This window comes from Ambystoma mexicanum, chromosome 4p, assembly GCF_040938575.1.
Source record: "Ambystoma mexicanum isolate Mex_15411 chromosome 4p, UKY_AmexF1_1, whole genome shotgun sequence".
In the NCBI taxonomy this organism is placed as follows: domain Eukaryota; kingdom Metazoa; phylum Chordata; class Amphibia; order Caudata; family Ambystomatidae; genus Ambystoma; species Ambystoma mexicanum.
Genome location: NC_090927.1, coordinates 1,065,848,229 through 1,065,868,472, shown reverse-complemented (window position 1 = coordinate 1,065,868,472; position 20,244 = coordinate 1,065,848,229). Strand labels below are relative to the sequence as shown.

Genomic DNA, 20,244 nt, shown 5'->3' with positions numbered 1-20,244 from the left:
CAATCGAAGCAGATAGCAACTACCCACCGGAGCCAATCCACCTTCCCTAACAAAGACGCTGTCACTGGCCTCGTGGAATACCAGAGGCCATGCACACTTAACCGACGCCAATAGTGAGGATCTGGGCCAGTTTGACATCCTCTGTCTCCAAGGGACATGGCTCCTAGAAAAACCATCCATGGATGGATTTGAGATCAAGACTTCCCCGGTGGTTAGGGGCCTACTAGGCCGCCCCTCAGCTGGCCTACTCATCGCTGTAAAAACAGGCCACAACCTAAAAATTGTCAAAACCATTGTGAGATCCTACGGGATACTGGCATCACTCATTGAATGGACCCACTTCACGGAATCATCAAAGCAACGGTCAGTGACCTCGCTGGCAATTGTCACGGTGTACTGGAACCCTCAAAGAACGTCACCCATGGCCTTCTGTCACTCTATGGCTGAAACTATCGACAAAATCGTAATCAAGTGTAAAACCATCCACCTCTTAATATGCGGCGACCTGAACGCTAATTGCCGCCATCCAAAAGAAGCTCTGTCGCAATCGCCAGCTGCTGCGTCAACTGATTCAAGAGGACAGGCCTGGATGACACTGATGTTGGCCAGGAACATACATAACGCAGCATGGATCAAAGACTGGCTCCCGCAAATCCCAACCTGGGAAAGAGGTTCTTCAAAGGCTACGTTGGACTACATCTTTATTTCTGAACCTATGTGCCCAGAGATCGAAAACTTCAAGGTTTCCAAAACGCGCCAGAACGATCACAACATGCTCATCGTCGTCTGGTCTTCTGTTTCTCAGGAACCCAGCAACTACAAATCGTCGGTAGAGGTAAACCCCCAACAAACTCGTCTACGCTTGACAGCGACCAGCGTCAGAGCCATGACCAAGCAATACGCTACAACCTGGGCCGATCCAACAACGGCTGAGTCACTGTTGAGACCCATCTATATTCCGCTTCTGATCAATCACAAGTCCACCCAGAAAAAGAGAAACACACCTCCCACTATTTTCAACCACACCTACGACAAACTCATAGCGGATAACAAAAAGGCTCTGAGGAAACTGAAACGTACTGCAAAAGCTGAAAATACCACATCGGGATGGGCACTTTGGGCAAAAGAAAACAAAACCTACAAAGCTTGGATAAGATTGCGAAGGGCCACTATGTACCAAAACGACACAGAAACCATGATGAGAACACTGGCGTCAAAAAAATCTGCCGACTTCTGGGCCCTGACCAACACTGTGCAAGGCAACACCAGAGCAAACATGATCAACTCGGTTCCGGCAGCCTCCTGGGTACACTTCTTCACAAAGCTCTTCGCTACTCCTGCTTTGAACATGACCCACGAGCCGGAATTCAACAGGACCCCCTGGGTTGATCTTTCCACAAAAGCTGACATCTACGAGGGGATTCAGAAGCTTAAATCATCCAGAGCTCCGGGACCTGATGGGCTCACGAACATTGACCTAAAAAAAAACATCGATGAGTGGACAGATTTTACCAGTCTTCTGTTTACACACTGTAGAATCAGCAGAATGATACCATTGTCGTGGACAGAAGCCACTGTGATTCCGATCTTCAAAAAGGGAAGCAGAGAAGACCCGGCAAGCTACAGGCCTATAGCCCTACTTGACATCATGGGCAAACTGTTTGCCACTCTTCTCCTCGACCACTTTCATCGATGGGCCAAATACGCCCCATGCGAAGATCAATTCCAGATGGGCTTTAAGAAGAACGGCGGGACAGCAGTCAACATCCTCATCCTCAGCATTCTAAAGGCTAAGATAAAGCAGGGTGCTCCAACTGTCTATGCAGCTTTTATAGACCTGTCACAGGCCTTCGACAGAGTCGATAGAACGCGCCTATGGAAAAAGCTTCAAGGATGGAGCTGCCCAGACGAAATCCTCCAACCGATCATAGCTCTCCACTCGAAGACATCCCTAGGTGTCCGCTTGAACAACCAAGGCTCTCTCACTAAAGAAATTCCATCAGAAAGAGGAGTGAAACAAGGATGCCCGCTGGCGCCGGCCCTCTTTGTTGCTTTCCTGGGAGACTTCCAAGAATCTGAAGTGACGGTCCGCAGCTTTCCTCCGAAGCTGGGTAACACCATCCTGTCCCGTATTCTCTATGCGGACGACATGATCCTTCTAGACCAGACACAAATAGGCCTTCAACGCCAGCTAGATAACCTGGCAGAGTACATGGCCGTCAACAACCTTACAATAAACAACAGCAAGACAAAAATCATGATACTGGCCAAGAAGCGTCAGCCGAAGAAATCAGCACATTCCTGGTCAGTGAATAATTGCAGCATTGAAGTTGTCCCACATTTCAAATACTTGGGAGTCTACATCGACCGGTCTCCAAAGGAGACAAAAATGCAACTGCATCTCTGGGAGAAAGCAAAAAACCTAACCTCGCAAATGAAGATGATTGACCGCAAATTCGGCAAATTCTCTTGGATGCCCGTCATCAATTTCTACAAAGGCAAAGTAGTCCCTGCACTAACCTAAGGCATGGACGCCACCATTAACATGCCTAGCTCAATATGGCCTAAGCTGGAAGGCTACATCTGGAAGACAACTTTGGGTCTTCCGAACTCCATCCCGATCGGAGCCATCAGAAGAGACCTGGGCCTACTCTCGCTGGGTGCAACGGTCAGCCTTGCTTCCATGGCTATTTCAGAAAGACCCTTATTCAAGATGGTCTTCCAATCTTTAACATTATCAACAAAGAGCTGGAATCAACTAAATGCTCGGAGATCAAGAAGTGGATTGCCTGCCAAGCAAACAATCTGGAACAAGTGGCATGTTCTACAGAGGACCTGAAAACCAACCCACAAAGAGTCTCTCAAAAATTGAAAAATCAAGATTGGATCACCACAGCCGACCAAACCAGAGAGATCAAATTCTTAAAGCATCTGCCACCGACATTCAACCGGCTCAACTGCCCACTGGCCTACTGTGTAAAATTTCCAAACAGAAATCTTCGAACATACTTCCTAAGAGCAAGGCTTAACTTGCTCCATACCAGAGAAATCATGGCGATAAGAAGCTTGGCCGCGGCAACCACATGCAGATTATGTCAATCCGACGACGCAATCGAGATAATTCGCCATCTTCTGCTAAACTGCCACACTCTCAACGCAGAACGTGTAGCCTATTTGGAACCCTTATGGGTCAATTCAGTGTTGGTGGAGGAAGACACGTGGTGGTGCCGCCTCATTTCGGGTGAAAAAACACGCTGGGCTGTAGCGGCATGCAAAGTACTGGAAGTCGCCTTCACAAAAATAAAGGCCATAGAATCTTCTCACTAGGCAGGCGAAAACACGGCCTCTCACTGAGACAGACAGCACCACCTCTGGTGTAGCAAGGTCTGGCCTTTGGACCCACAGTCACACTCAGACCTTCTGGGCCTGACCAGCCCCGTCAACTCGCAAAGGACCCTAACTTCTTGCAACAGAATGTGTGAGCTGGCGTACTCATACGAGAGCAGAAGCACACGCGGCTAGCCCGGATTCTGATCATCCTTGTAAAAATCATTGTCTCTTATGATTATACACAAGTAAATAAAAAAAATTAAAAAAAAGAGAAAATACTAAAATACATACACTCTCAAGCAACCTGGTTGTGCTGCCCAATATAACACCATTTTATCTCAGAACATTTCCGACTGCAAATCACAGAGATCTATTCTTCAGATTCTGCCTGAATAAACTTCATACAAATTCTACCTTATGTAGATACAGAATGACTGCGGGATTTGACATATGCAGACTATGCAAAAAACGACCATAAACTCTAAAGCACTTGGGGCCTGATTCACAGAACGTTTTCCCATGGGATTGTGCCATTATAAAACGCTTCTGCGAATTAAGCCATTGATCTTGTTTTGCCCCAAACTGATAACTTATAGGACCCTGCATCTCTAATGAGCGCTCTGACGCATGCGGGCGAGTTGGCGCTTTATATAAATCTAACAGAATAGAATAGAATAACCATCCAAGTTAAAAATGTGGACGCAGAAGCATGGTGGGAAGCCCTGTATGGAGGAACAAACATGGGACTGAACTATGCCTTAGTCAAGTTCTTAGAGATGTTCTTTGCCAACAGATCTTAAGAAGTGGAACAAGGAAAAATGTTTTTTTTTTTTTAAAGTAATGAATGTGTGACCTTGATGTAATAGGTGGCAACAGTTTGTAATTCACTATATGCCATAATAAAAAATCAAAAAAGAGAGAAAATAAAATGGACGCTATGAAAAGGGAGAAGGGACTACATCAGTGCCACCCATATAAGATCTGTATGGGAGTCTCCCTTGGTCATGAAATGTTTCACTAATGCACTGGTTTCAATTAGATTAGGAGCAACTCCTATGTTCAATTATAAGTGTTTTGCATTTCCGGTTGGTTTTACCAATGTACATCATGTTGCATGGACATTTGATCATTCATATGATGTTTGCAGTGTTACAATTGGTAGATTCCTTCAAATGCCACATATTGGTCAGTCCCAAATCTACAATTAGAGTATCCATGGTGAACTCACAAACAGAACAAGCCCCACATCTATGGTGCCCGATAATCGTATCAAGTCTCCATAACTCAGTAATGGTCCTTGGTTTATTAAGACCAAACTGTATATCCTTATGTATGACTAGATTTCTGATATTAGTGCTTTGGCAAAGGGGCAGTCTTGTCAAAACACTTCCTCCAATTTTTAGTAATGGCTGACTTGATTTTATATTACATGTTGGTTAAAGTGTAAACAAACACGATTCACGAGGATGTACATTCTCTCTTAGTACTTTCATCAAGTTATATATCACGGTTATTATTGAACGCACGCTTCATGGACTGTTTCACTAGCTCATGTGGCTATCCTCTGGTAAGTAGTTTGAATTTAAAAGATTTTTATTAGTGCATATCCCTTCCAGCATACTGACCACCCACGTACGCACGCTTCATGGACTGTTTCACTAGGTCATGTGGCTATCCTCTGGTAAGTAGTTTGAATTTAAAAGATTTTTATTAGTGCATATCCCTTCCAGCATACTGACCACCCACGTGACAGTTGCAAAGTCTGCAGACTGAGCGAATGTCTGCGGACGGCGGCCAGCATTCACACAGCCCAAAAGTACAGGGGTCATCTTACACTGTTGTATCTTTCAACCGACAAACACATATACATAAACCAGCAATATGTATATGCTCTACACCCAAAAATAAGTGTGCATAGAAAATCTTCACTTCAAAATGAACAATTATGTTTTAATTTAGCGCACAATATAATGGAATTCACCAACCACAAAGCATAACTGTACACCTCACTGTATCATCTCAGTACAACTCTGCTAATGGACTGAGAGACACCTGGCACTTATTTCAAATGAAGCTTTTACACTATTAATTTCTCTATTGTTATCATTTGTTACATATACATATCTTATAAGGAAAAAATCACTGTTTTTCTATTTTTAACAGAAATGGCAAGCACACTGGAATGGTTAGAGGAAAATGTCCCTAAAGAAGACATGACTGATGAAAACACCTCTAATGGTATGCAGTACATTTTTCAAAACAAATAACTGATGTAATGTGTTAAAATCTCACTATAACATTCTTTTCTTTTTAACAGTACATACCTGTTATGAAGAAGCCACAGCCCAATTCCATTTGAGAGAATCTGAAGAATAAGTAAAGAGAGACCCTAGCCCCAAATGTACATAATGAACTAATGAAATTATCAGCAAAAATGGATGAACTAAATAATAATTTTATTCAGCACATTCACCTTGTCCCAACCAATCATCCCCATCACATTCCCTCAATTTAAATAAAAGGCGCTATGAGGAAACCTCACTCCATTCCTCCCCTCATGAACATTGTACAGAAATTCCCAATTCTCCCCTATATGTTTCCCATTCCGATTCCCCATCTCTTTGATAAATGAATTTATGTTTTTTACTGTAAATAAATCACAATTTTTTTTTAAAAGCCCAATTATGGGTCCGCGGACAGTTTGACTGTCCGGTGTGTCCGCACTCAAAATGGAGGTGCCCCCGGACACGAGCGATGTCTGCAAATGTCCGTTTTTCATGACCCACCTTTAGTTGGTCTCCGACACTGCGCCTGTCCGGACATGTCCGCACCCAAAATGGATGTGCCCCCGGACATGGCACCTGTCTGGACGTGTCTGCTCTCGTGTGGTGCACTTTGAATTAGTCCAGGGACACCCCCTCTGTTATGCGAACACTGGTGAGCATGCGCACCTCGTCTCCCAGTGCCCCCCGGACATCATGCCTGTCCAGACATGTCCGCTCTCATGTGGCACACTTTTAATTAGTCAGGGGACACCACTTCTGTCCTGCGAACACTGCCACGCATGCGCGCATCGTTGACAGCCCTATCCGTTCCAGGGGACAGCCATTGTCATCATGTGACCGTGCCTGTGCAGCATGACGGAAGTGCTCGCGGACCGTGTCCGTACCCGCAGACAGTTTCAAACTACATTTGTTTTAGTTGACCTGGAAACTTTTTATATCTTTTTAAGCCCCATTTGAGGTGGCTTGATAGTCCAGGGACAGCCGCGCAGTCCCGGGACAGTGCCTCTGAACGGACCCACCCATTACGTTTCGTCATTCTCAATCTGGCTGTCCAGGAGAGAGCATTTCTGAAGCACCTGCTCTGCAGAACTTTAAAATCTTCATCTAATGGCATCCGCTCTGGCCATCTCTGCTCCAAAACGTCATCACCCACCACCACCACCACCATCTGGAAGGCCTGGAGAGGGGAACAGGCGCAGAGATATGTAAAAGGAACAAGAGGAAAATTAAGATGAGGTACAGGAAGTCCCTCTCTCCAGCTCCCATTGTGAGTCCTGGGTGTGGCAACCTTTCACCACCGTAGGAGGTGTACCAAAGGCTCAGGAACACAAGGTTTGATGCACTGAGTGCAAGCTTGTACTCAGTCGCAGAAAACCAGGTGTGTACTCCTATGTGACCACCAGCCACGCCAAGTCGAATCACAACGAGGCAGTGAGAAAGGTGGTACCTTTTGAACGGAGGAGTGGGCTGACGCCCTCTACCCCATCTTCATTGTCTGCTCCTGTCACCACAAGAGGTACTCCTGTGGGGCAGAGGATCCCGGCAAAGTCTCGCTGGCCATACAAAACATTGTTACCTTTCAAGGGTCACAGTGCTATGAATGTACTGCAACACATCGCTCTGTAGGGAGGAGCAGTTTTGGAGTGCTTTCGAGGCCGTGGTCAAAGAGCACAAGAAACACTACCCCCTACCTGATTAAGGCCTGCCCAACATCTTTCTCTCTCCACCTGCCCCTCTGTCACTGTGGTTGGTGCCCCTTCCCTCTCTTCCCTCCCATACTTTGCCTCTCCTGAAAAAAAAATACAAAATCCCCAAAAACACTTTAAAAATTGTTCCTTTAGGAGCCACCTTTACAGTTGAAAAAAAGAACTAACAAAAAAGTCACAGGCCCCTGTGCAGCCTGCATAGTCTGCAGACAGCACGGTAATCTGCAGACTTCTAGAACAATTCAAGGCGTGGGACAATTGTAAATTTTTTTATTGTTTTGCGTTCAAAAAGGGTAGCTCTTAAAAGAACCTTTTTTGTGTTTTTGGCTTTTTTATTTTGTTTTCATTTTTGGTTTTACAAACTGAACTAAGAAAACAGTACAATAATTTTCATTATTTCTTCTCACTTCCACAAAAACTGCTTCAAAGCATTTTTAAGGTTTTCCACAAAAATCTGATTACCCACATCAGTTAGGTGGATTCATCTTACCAGAAAATGTTGCTCCTATCAAATGTAATGTTCTCATTGTGAAACAATGTCATGTCAACATCACAAACAAAAGCACACAAAGCTTTATTGATGTTGCGCCTCACTTTTTCCAATTGCAGACAAAATGAGCTGGAATGCATCCACACCTGTCTCTGTACAATGAGTGAAAAGATTATTTTAGAATTAGGGAGCATTTCCTTCAACTTTCCCAATGTCTCCTTCATTGCAAACTGCAATGGTATTCCAGTCACGTTCCCCAAACTGTTCCCACCACAATGAATGATAATAATGTCCAGATGCTTCAATTGAACCATATTTGCGCAAAATGGGAGCAAGTCCACACACTTCCTACCACGCACTGCGTACAGAACACTTCCAATTCAGGGAATCCAAGATTTTGCTATTCCACAATGCTCAGCATACACCTTCACCCAGTGGATCCAAGAGTCCCCCAAAATCCAAACACTCTACCTGCTGAAAGACATTGCCATGGCCACTTTGAATCCTCTCATAACACTTACTAACAAAACTCCTGCTACCCTCTCTTCTTGTACACCACACCCAGGAAACCTGATTGGTTGATCCACCTGTGTGCACGGACACCACGACTGCCTGCAGCCTCTGCGGGCTCCTTTTCATGCCAGGCAACCTCAAAAGACCTGCATGTGGCACATGCCGTCCACGGACTATCGCGGTGTCCGTGGACAGATCATCTAATTGAACAGGCCGGGGAGGGAAATTAAAGACAATGGGCCTCATTCCAACTTTGGAGGTAGCCATGGTGCTATTAGCGCCATGGCTGCCTCCAAAATCCTGTCTGGGTCCGGTCTAGTGGAGGGGGGACTTACCGGGACATTCCGCCCTAGGCGGACCCGGTAAGTCCCCATTCCAAAAGACATTCCCCATTCCCATTTGAGCCCCCATATGTCTCAATGGGAAGGGGGAAGGTGGCAATAACGGTACCGCAAATTGCAGTACCGTTATTATCTCCAAGGTCCCTTAACGGGTCCTGTAAAGAACGTGTGGTCCGACCACACGTCCTTTACGGTCTTCGCCAAGGGACCTTGGAATTAAGCGGTATGTGATTACCGGCACTGGTCTCCTAACCAGTGCCCGGTATCCCTTACCGGCCACCTTGTAATGACCCCCAATGTAGGTTATTTAATCTTTAGTGGTGGCCCTGAAAATAACTTTTTTATTTGTGGGGGGGTTGTAAACAAATACCTTTTTTTTGCTTTTATGTTGTTTTTCTCCTTACAGGAACCTGTTCAATGCATTCCTTACATTATAAAGGAAAATTGCATTTCCAATATTTGTGCAGTGAATTCCATCCGGACAAATACATTTACACCATGAGAACTGATATTATAATTCTCAAAAGATGTAATTCCAGAACCATACAAAAAAGCAGATATGCCTTTACTAACAATCTGTCTTGATTGTTCAATTTGAGGACTGAAAAAGTGTGTTAGACATCTCCATGTACGACTCTGATTTGATTTATTTTCCGAAACAATTGTCTGAGCATCAGCAAACAGTTGCATTAGGCTTTTTAAAAAATCCTTCAGCACAACTTGCAAAGACACTGGAGTCCCAAACCCCAAACTGTCCCCTCCACAATGGACAATCACATTATCTGGACTTTTAAAATGAGCCATACTCTCACAGAAGGAACGCAAGCTTGCCCAATTTCAGCCACAAACTGCATGCCAGGAAACTTCCACTTCTGCCAATGGCTTATGGATTGGCTAGTGAATTTATTATTTCCAAGAATGCCATGATTCTCAGCATATACCTTCAATGACTGAAATGAAGAGTTACCCCGAATCCACACAGTCTGCCTTCTGAAACACATAACCATAGCCATTGTCACTGCTCTCACAACTCCTGCAAACAAAACTCCTACTACCCTCTCTTCCTGTAAACCACACCCAGCAAACCTGATTGGCTAATCCCTGCAGTTCCCTTTCCATGCCAGGCCTCCACAAAAGACCCGGATGTGGCACGTGCCGTGCGCCAACTACCGCGGTGTCCGCAGACCCTGTAACACAGAGGCAGCCCTTGTATCCTTTCCACTTTCATGTTCTCAACACTCCCTCATTGGCTGCTTTCAAAGAGTCGCACATCCATCCACCAATCACATCTACAACCTCTACACCTAACCCTGTCATCTCAGTTCAACACTTCAAATGTACACTTGAACTCTCAGAGTACAAATCTCCTGTTAATGAAAGGCATCTGCATCAAAATCTACTGTGCAACTGTCAAAGATTTCTATTTCCAGATTTAACAAAATCTGTATCTAACAAAACATAGTACAGGTATGCCTATAAGTAATTTTTGTCAACATCTTCATATATATATATATATATATATATATATATATATATATATATATATATATATATATATATACACACACACAGGGTTGCAGGGTTGCTTCTACTTACCTTGTAATGAGCTTCTCAGTCAACATATTCTCTTTTGCAACCGCTGTACCAAATGCCATATATTGCATCATTCAGCACACTTACTTACAATGCTGTACGTGTAAACATCTTTCTTTTTAAAAGCATTTCCATGAAACTTACAAAATGCACATGTGCATTTATAGCAGCACGGTGTGCTACTTTTTTCAACAACAAAAAAAGGAAAGGCAGCTTGAAAAGATTTCTGTAACATTTTACAATGTTACTTGCTCCGTGGAAGTTTAATATGTTGGCAGTCGATTCATACCAACCAACATAACCCATTCCAATATAGGTGGTTATGAAATCATGTATTTTTTCTCTGCATTCAGTGACTTGCAATACCACTTCTGCCATTACACATCTTGGACCACAACTCACAGAATGTAAACAAAAAAAAGAAAACACAGGACTACACTAGACGATTGAAAAGTATAACATTTATATTATATGGAATGGAAAATGTGGTGCTTTTAAACTCCCAGAATGCAAATCAGAAAAACAAGACTTGATAAGCACCTACATATTGCAAAAGATCATGTTTGCAAGTACGCATCCACTGCCAACATATTAAACCTACACACACCAAGTACCCCATAAACATGTTCTACACATCTTTAACCTCCACTTTTATTTTATTTTACAAAACAGTTACACACAGTGCTGCTATACATGCTCATATGCATTCATTATCTTTCCTAAAAATGCTCCTAAAAACAAACCTTTTTACACAGTCATAATTTTTCATTGCATAATAATGTCACACTTTCCAACCTCACTCATTACAACCTTTGCACTGCCACCATTACACCCATTATCCCCCTTTCCTTCTAATCTCCAAAACAGCACTACTCATACTTCAATTGTTCTAATAACATAGTTAACATACTTTACTAGCCAATCCAAAACACAACTTTATTAACTCTGTTTCCCAACATCTCCTACATTCATAAATAACCTATCTTACTGAAAGTACATCAACATTACCATATATTCCCACTAACTTTCATAATTATAGGAAAAAAGCATAATACCGAAGACACCAACCAGAAGATTACTCTTCACATCCTACAAAGTACATTACTATACTATTAATCTCTTTATTATGGTACCAATGCATTTTTGCTATATATTAGCCTACAGTATTTCTTTAAAATCAGCAACATTTATTTCACTCTTACTCATTACATTTCAGTATGCACACTCTTTCCATTCTCATCTAAACAACATCATTATAATACCCACTAGTCTTCTGAAAACATCAAAATGTCTCTACGTATTCATTCATGCCACCACTCTCTTACTCACTACCCCAAGCCCTTCACACCTCTACACACACAGTTACTCTTACAACCTTCCCACCCACAACTATCATTCCATTACACAATCACACAGCACTGTATTCATCCCTACCATCACATTCACACACCCATTCAGAATACATCCATATGTATTCCACAACTTTAAACCCCATACTTTCTTTTTTTCCAACAGACATAACAGAAGGCCTACTAAAAAGCAAATCCAGAGAAAACAAAGTAAAAATAGAGCAGATAAGAATAAAAGCAAGCCATATGGTCACCCACCTCTAAAACAATTTATAGAAAATATTCAAATAAAACTTCTAATAACATCACTCAACAAAACGAATCCAGCAACCACTACAAAAAGTAAAGCCCCTCTTCCAAAAACAAACAAAAAAAATGTATAAACAAAAGCACACCTACAAATACACCTAACCCTATATCTAACAATGGTAATGTAGCCCCAGTAAAGCAAATTGAATTTTACACAACACTTTCCACCGTAGAGTACTTCACAATCTTATGATAACAGCTGAAAAGACATGCTGTACCCTTAAAAATGACCACAGAAGACTAATCCTGAAAGCTCTAATTGACAGCGCATTTCTGATTAAAAGAAAGTTGTTTAAATTAATTTTAAACAACATGAAACCACTAACTAACTTACAAAAGGTATGTCTAAACATGCGCAAGGTCAATATAGATAACTTTTCAAACCTCTGTGCAGGTGAATAGATTCACACAAGCAGCAAAGAACCATATTTCAATGAAGAGGCTTATAAAAAAGAAAAAAAAAACTATTGCCATACACAGTAATGTCCGAGGGTATGAAAGGGTGGGAGACACCATCAAGGCACAAGAAACGCTTATCGAAAAAACGCCCCCCACAAACTTTCAACCAACTGTCCCTTTTGTCCAAACAATCCGTCCAGTGTACAAATGGGCATGCAGCTCAATGTGTAACGTACCCCAACATTCAAATCTTTATGACAATTCCTCAATCAGTATGTAAGACTAAAAGACAAAAGTAGAATAAAAACTTTACAAACCATGGACTCCTGTCCAGTGCACAACTACACGGGACTGCGAGGACATTCATTAGCATGCATTTCTGGAACTGCTTGTAAAAGCACATTCCAAGACATTACAATGTTAGCAGTACACCACTTCACTTACAAACCCTTGTGCAGAGAGTAAACTATGCTAAAATTCCTGCTTTACAACTGAAACATTTGAATAACACACTCTTAAATGGTACAGCCAAAGAACTCCTTCAACAAATACAGCACATCCAAAGTAAATATTTTGGAAGTGAAGATCCAAAAAAAAAAAAGAACATTCTGTAACTTTAGAAAACATGAGTGTAAACCTTACGAACACCAACCTCCTAACACACACATACAAAAAAGAAATAGCAAAGTTTCAAAACACATCTGCTGAAATACCGGACCAAATATGTGTCTGTTTTCAACAAACTTTATATAAAAAGAGCACAAAAATAGCAGATATGGGCTACAAAATAGAGGACAAGAAGGGATCCAAATGGTTCCAAGTAGCTTTATATTTAACAACAGAAAATAAAAACAAAATAAGGGACCCCTCAATAGTTTGCACATACTACAATACAAAGCTTGAAAATAACCAAATGCCATCACGTGCTGTCAGTAAGAAATAGTCCCACTTTCAACGGCTCTCCAACAACTTAACTTGTATGCAAGCATTATAATCCAAACAGTACACCCATTTCAAGCTATCATACGTCTTCAACCCAAAACAGCCAAGTGGCCTCCTTCTGAGTTACTAAGAGGCATTCACGACAAAGTAGTATATTTGCCATTAGATCTTAAAGAAAATGTATGAACTCTGGGAAAACCATGGCCAATAGATCAATCTTTGATTATTCTAGTTAATGGTGTACCAACAAAAAATAAATAAATTGGGCAACAACTAGTCAACTTAAACAAGGTTAGACAATCCCTACAATATCTTGATTTGTTTTTGACCTAGCCCTGTACAGCCTGTTGTCTCATTTATTGTGCGGTTAACAACCTCTACCAAATCTGGTTTCTAAATGGTCCATTTGCGGACCAACTCCTTTGCTTTGATCTATGTTACTCATATTACTCATATGTCCCGAACTGCTTTTGAGTTTTCCCTTTGGGTATTGGCAGACTCAACCAGCAGGCAGTAGGGCTGCCGTACATGTCATTACGGTCAGAGGGACAAAACGAAATAAAAAACATTCTGCAAAAGGAAAAATAGGGTGACAGGGTGGCCGGGTGAGCAGCACAATAGGCTGACACGGAGATAGCTTTCAGCAAGCAAACAAAATGATTTATTGTCTCACCAATAACAAAAGGAATCATAGAACAGGTTCTTAATTATAAATCATACAACAGTTCTCACCAACAGGGGGTCCATTCACCCCTTCTTGAATGTCCAGTTGATAACCCTTGTTTTTGTCTTTGATTTGCCTGGTTTGCAAACCCTCATCAGTTGAGCACCATGGTAAGCCTTGCACGGCTGGTGTGCTCCAGGCTTGGATCATTCTGCAGGTCTCCTCTAGTAGGTTGAGGTTAAGGAGAAAGACCTCCCAGCACTGAACTTCAGTCATAGACACTTGTGTGTGCTTGTCTTCAGGAGATCACCTCCCTGTTCTAACGTGAAGGTCCTTGAGACACCTACCAGCTAATCTCCTCTATTAATAAGCTCCCTGATCCTGAGACAGCCAGGATCCCTGTTTTTCACCACCTCAAACAGATCAAACTGCCTTCAAACTGGGCTCGCCACATTCAAACCACAAGAACCACCAGTGCTGCCTTTGGTGCTTAACTGAACCCTTCAAACCAGCGTACTTGCAACAGCCGGTCAAGTGGCACAGCGAATAGAGCGCTCGCTTTGACATCCGTGCAGAGCCTGTCAACGCAGGTTCGAATCCGCACCACACACCGTGGGTAATAATAAGCAGCGCTCAGATACCTGAGGGTTCGTAGCGCTATATAAATGCCTAATTATTATTATTATTATTCTAATCTGCTTGACGTAGCTTTGTACCTTGCAGAGCCCGTCACAGGGCCATCTTAACAGTTTTTGGGACCAGGGCATAAACAGCCGTTGGGCCCCCCTGAAATCCATGTCCCCCTCGAATCCCCCCAAAACCCATACCTATCCCCTGAAACTCATGTCCCTCCCCAAAACCCATGCCAGCTGCCACTTGCGACACCTATAAGCCTAAACTATTTCATTAGAGTATGGATATGGAGGAATGACATATGAGGGGGGACTTAGAGTCTGTATGTGGTGTTTGGTTATGTGCCCACCCATTGCCTGTGCCTGGTCATGCTAATATTTATGGCCATTCCCACCCATTCTTGCCTCTTCCCACCCAAAACACCTCCTCATGGGAACTCTTTCAGCTTGCTTTAATCAAACCTTACCATCAGACATTGCATTCAAAGTGCCTGGCAGTGTTTGTTCAAAGCAGTCTTCAGAGTTAATTGGAGTTGTAAACACGCTACTGGTGCAAGAAAAATGTCATGTATTCAGCCACTCAATTTATAAGCACTCTGCGTGTCCTTCACTAAAGTCCTATTAAAAACATGCATTGGCAAAGCCACTGAAGTAATGTTTAAAATAAGCATTGGCAAAGTCAACAATGTTGGCTTGTGCATACGTTTTAAGCTTTTGCCAGCCACTGCTATTAGATGCCCAGGTACTTGCACCTGCTACCAACATTGGGTATTTAACACCACTACGGCTGTGCCAGCCAGGCAAGTGGTTTTCTCATGCTAACACAAAAGCCCAAACTGGTGGTATTGCCAATGCTTGTTTAGTTTTTGCAGAGGAAGCCCCTCACCCTCAAAGACACTGGTACAAAGAGTAACAGTGTGTGTAATCTGGGAGGGCAGGGCAGAGCACAGCGCAAGCTGCTGAAGTGTGCAACCTCTTACCACAGCTGCTTGCCCTGAGCAAACAGCATCGCTGCGGCTGATTCATTCACAGGGGCGGTTTAAAAATAGAGGTGGGTGCATCTGCATTCCACTCATCGCCTACGGCAAGGAGTCCAGGACAGAACTGTTTACACTCGACTTCAGCAAAGCGCAGATGTTGGGCTGGGTCAATAACGTTCCAACAAAGAGGATTTGAACATTTTGTAGGTGTTTTGAGGGGCTCCCCTATGAGATTTTTATGAAAACAATATGGCACATTCTGCACCATAAAAGCATACTGCACCTCTGAAATTGGTCAAAACGGAATATGATAATATAACAAGTATGCAAGGTAATGTAATCTCCCAAAATTACATTTTGTAATAGTAGGTGACAACTGCAACATTCAAATCACATTTGACTGAAAAGGTCAATGACAGTTTGATATAGTCCTCAAAGGGGTGTTGAACTGGATAGTTAAGTATGTGTATTTGTTAAACGTCAAAACCACTTTCTCCTATTATTGGCAATAATTAGTCCTGGTGACCACCTGTACATCTCACAGAGCCACATTCGGTCACATCTGTGCCACTCTCCAGTGACTCCCAGAATCAATGCTAATATTCCTACAAAAAAAAGATTTTCATATAAATACAAAATGGCCTCACAACTGCACTTTAATTGCATGCGCAGAACAGCCGTGATGTTACTTTATAAAATGTTCATTACATTTTAATTTCATTTATTGATTTTATAAAGTACCTTTTGCCAAAAGCGCTATTTCAAAATATTAGAAAACTGTACAATTTACATGATAATGAAAAAAACAACTAAACACGGAAGGAGGGGTAGAGAAACAGAAAGTCACTCAGTGGAAAGAGGGGCGAGAAGATGAGCTTTCAGGTTGGATTGAAAAATGCAAAGAGACGAATAAGAGCGGGTAAAGAGAGGGAGAGAATTCCAGTATTTATGGGCTACGTGGGCAAATGATTGGAAATGAGAACATGCACACGCTTCAAACTTGAATGTGGTATAGATGTGATTTAGGGCAACGGTGGGCTACTTGAGTCACGAATAAAAAACCTAATTAAAATTGACTTTTTCTAAAAGTGCACGCATGTCATTTTGCTTACACAGTAAGAATGATTGTATTGTGAATAATTAAAATGACATCACTTTTTTTAAAACAGTAAAATTACACTTGAGGAGGTAAAAAAAAACACCTGCATAATAGCTATAAAATTATAGCAGCCCTGTTGAGTAGTGCTGGTACATTGTTCTTTACACACACAGACGTCATTTGAGGGTCACCAGGGGTCGCACATTCAACCCCTGAGACCTCCATTGCTAACCCCGTCGTCTCCTTTGCTACTCTAAAAAAGAATGTTTTATTAAAAAAATATATTTATTTAAATGGAAGCTTTTGGGCCATGTGATGTCACTTCCGCTACCCCTGTCATTTAGGTGAAATGAGGTCCCTGTTAACGCTTCATGAGAAACCCTGCTGAGAATTACCAAAATGTTCCTCTATAAAAGCAGCTCTGCTTGGAAGTGCTGTAATGTCCTACAGGGTTGGGAAAAAAAGGGTGAGGGCAGGGGAATGCTGCCACCTTAGGGTAGTCCCCCTGCCAAACATACATGCAATAAAGGAAGAATCATGCTATTTCTTTGTGCATTTGAGAGGGACAGACTGAAAGTCAAGTGTATGTGAGTGGGGTTTTAATTTGGCATTTCACTCAATTAGATTGGCAAAAATGCTGATTTATGACCTCACAAGCGGAGTGCAGACTGTATGCTCAGTTAACCCATTAGGCCTGTACTACACAAGGGGTACAGGTGAGTTGTAGAGCTGGAGCAATGAAATCCACCAATACAAGTAGTGAAGTAACACTTAGACTGAAGGTTTTAGTTAAAATCATTATTTATTTATTTAACAGCAGTTTTTAAATAAGAATTCTTTAAAAAGGGCAATGTATGTAGCAATCAAATATACTTCAAAATACTTTTCCAGAATCAACACAAAGCTAGTAGATACTCTTTAGAGATGCTTCTTACACACTTCTGACACCCTGAGGTGACATCACTAACTAGGACAGTAATGGCATTTATATATCACTAGTACACTTAGTAGATTATGAGGTTTGTAGAAAGGAAAGGTTAAAGGAAGGAAAAAGGTTAAACAGGTTCTCAGAGCATGTGAGCACTTAAATCTTCTAATGAAGTCTAGATAAAAACATTTCCCAGCAATAATAGTTAGAAAACAAGTTATCACCTATGAGGGACAGTAAGTATCAAAGTCAAATGGACTAGAAGAGTGTGCAGGGACAAAGTGCAGCCAAAGTCAATTGGGGACAAAGTCTATGGAGCTGAGGCACTTCTTAGATAGTAAAGTCTTGCACAAAGTTAGAGAGTGTGTTGAAGAAAAATCACTGTAGGGTCACAAGCTGTTACACTTGTGAAGGGTAGAGCTGAAATCAGCTCTAGCAAAGTAGCTACTGCAAGTCTCAGCTGAGAAGTGCAACGCTAAAGACACTGAGGTAAGTACCCCAAGTCAGAACAGTACCTTTGGTTAGAAGAAGAGTGGTCCAGCTGACTTCTGTCTGGTTGCAGCAATGCAGATCTTGGGTTCCTAGGCCTCAGTCGTGGGGACAAGAGGTAGGACATCTGGGACTCCTGCAGCAGCAATGCGGAGGTCAGCGGCAGCTACAGTCTCTTTTTGGATCAGCTGCACTTTGCGGTTTCAGCTCTCGGTAAACAGCACCACTGCGGATCTTGGATCCCGGTTGGGTTTCCTTCACTCCTTGAGTCCTGCACTCTGGTGAGGGGACTCAAGCTCTAGTCGTCCTGCTTCGGGAGGGTCCTGGGGAGACTCCTGGAGCTTTAGGCTGGATCACAGACGTGTCACTCGACTACGGATTTCTCGACCCCTGGCACTGAGTTCCTGCAGCAGCAAAGAAGTACAGCCAGTCAGGGAAGCTGGTGCAGTGGAGTTCTTCTTGGGGTTAGTTGGTCCCACTAACCCATGGGAAGAAGTCGTCCCTTCCAGAACGTCTCCTGTCAATTACAAAAAGGAGTTTCAGCACAGCAGCAGGGTTTCACTGGGCAGTTCAACGGTCCAGGAGGATGCAGCAAGCTTCGTTCACGGTTTCTTTGTGAGGTTGCTCTTCCCAGTGGTCGACTCTTTCTTCAGTCCCAGAACTCTCACCTTTTAAGCAGGTTTCTCCCATTCATGCACAGTCTAGCTGTCACTCAAACAGCAAGGTGGCTGTCCTGAACGACAGCCAGCCAGCCAATCAGGACTGGGGCATTCAGGCATTCCTAAAGACAAAGGACAGGGGAGTTTCGGGAACCTGCCTCACTTCCTGCCCTTCCAGACATACTGGAACCAGAGGGAAAATGCAAAACAAACAAAGGGCTCGAACCTGGCTTGGCGCGCAGAGTAAAACCCAAAAAAGACCTCACAAACAGAAAATGGCAAAAAAAGAAGACCCGGCCATTTGGACAAAATTATCACTCATTGGTGCTATACTGCAGCTGAGGATTCAGCTTGCGGTAAAAAAAAATTGGTGGGAAAATTAAACCACTACCACCAGTCATTTAAAGTAGTGAGGGTAACATTAAAAAGTTACATAAGTAGGTAGGAAAAGGGGCTACTAAGTATCCCCCAGCACTCCACATGAGATGGTTTGTGCTGGACCTACAAACAGAAAGGGTAAGTAAAGTCAATTTCACTTTACTATTCTTAGGAACAGTTATTCACACAAGAAAATGTATTTAAACCTTATGAGAAATCTAAAGGATTTCTCTGTGACACTGCACCGAATGGTGCTGTGTTTCACCATACAAAAAGTAGATGCCTATGGAGTTTGTTAGACTCTAAAAACAAAGGAAACACACAATCCAAATCAGGTCAAAACACATGAGGTAGTGAGAAAAAGAGCTCACTCACTCCGGGATTAAAATTAAAAGTCCTAAAGTCCAGCAAAAGAGCTGGGAGTCTCTAAGGTGGGAGGAATTGAGCACTAAAATGAAAATGCTCCCCAACAGTGAGAAACCACACACTCAGGTCTGAAAAATGTTCACCAAAGCCTGTCTCAGCTGAGCTGCCTACATTTAAAGCAACACGAGCAGAGAGGCTGAACACAACTTAGCAAACTACCACTAGTTTTGCATGTCGTCACTGGCATCAGCCTCAAAAACAGCATATACATGAAAAGGGTTTTCAAAACATGCTAAACAGCATCAACCTGCAAATGGTTAAAAAAGCTCCAAGCCAAACCATCACAGTGTACTTTTCTCATGTGACTGACAAACCAAGCAGCAGTGAAATGTAAAATTTACTGTTAATGTCCAGGTTTTCTGGAATGACATCGCTTACACAAATAACACCTCATAAACACACACACATGGATTGCTACATACCTGACAGAGCTCCGGTTTGAGGACTTCGTCAGGGGACCCCGGGTTTGGGTATGAAATTCGGGAGGTGCAAACTTCAGAAGAGCACATGGGGTCTAGGGCTGAGTTTGACTTTGCACTGCATAAAAGAGACTTGTCCAGAACAAGTCAGAAGCTGACTGAATACCATTGGCTGACGGAAGTTCCATGGCAACAGGTTTTTGATTCCTGACTGGCTGATGGGTTGTAGAGGCAGAGCCAGGACAGCACATGAGGCTCATCAATCAAAATAGTTTATTTCTTGTCAGCATTGTTCCAGGCTCCAGCCAGACAT

General features: G+C 42.7%; 1 protein-coding gene across 1 annotated transcript in view; it reads right to left on the bottom strand.

The window, feature by feature from the left end:
- Nucleotides 1-20,025, bottom strand: part of LOC138452651 (amine sulfotransferase-like) — a 401,286-nt gene extending 381,261 nt beyond the window's left edge. The window contains exon 1 of the mRNA XM_069605019.1: nt 19,935-20,025. The gene's annotated coding sequence lies outside the window, so the exon portion shown is untranslated. The remainder of the gene's footprint in view (nt 1-19,934) is intronic.
- Between the last annotated feature and the right edge of the window lie 219 nt (nt 20,026-20,244).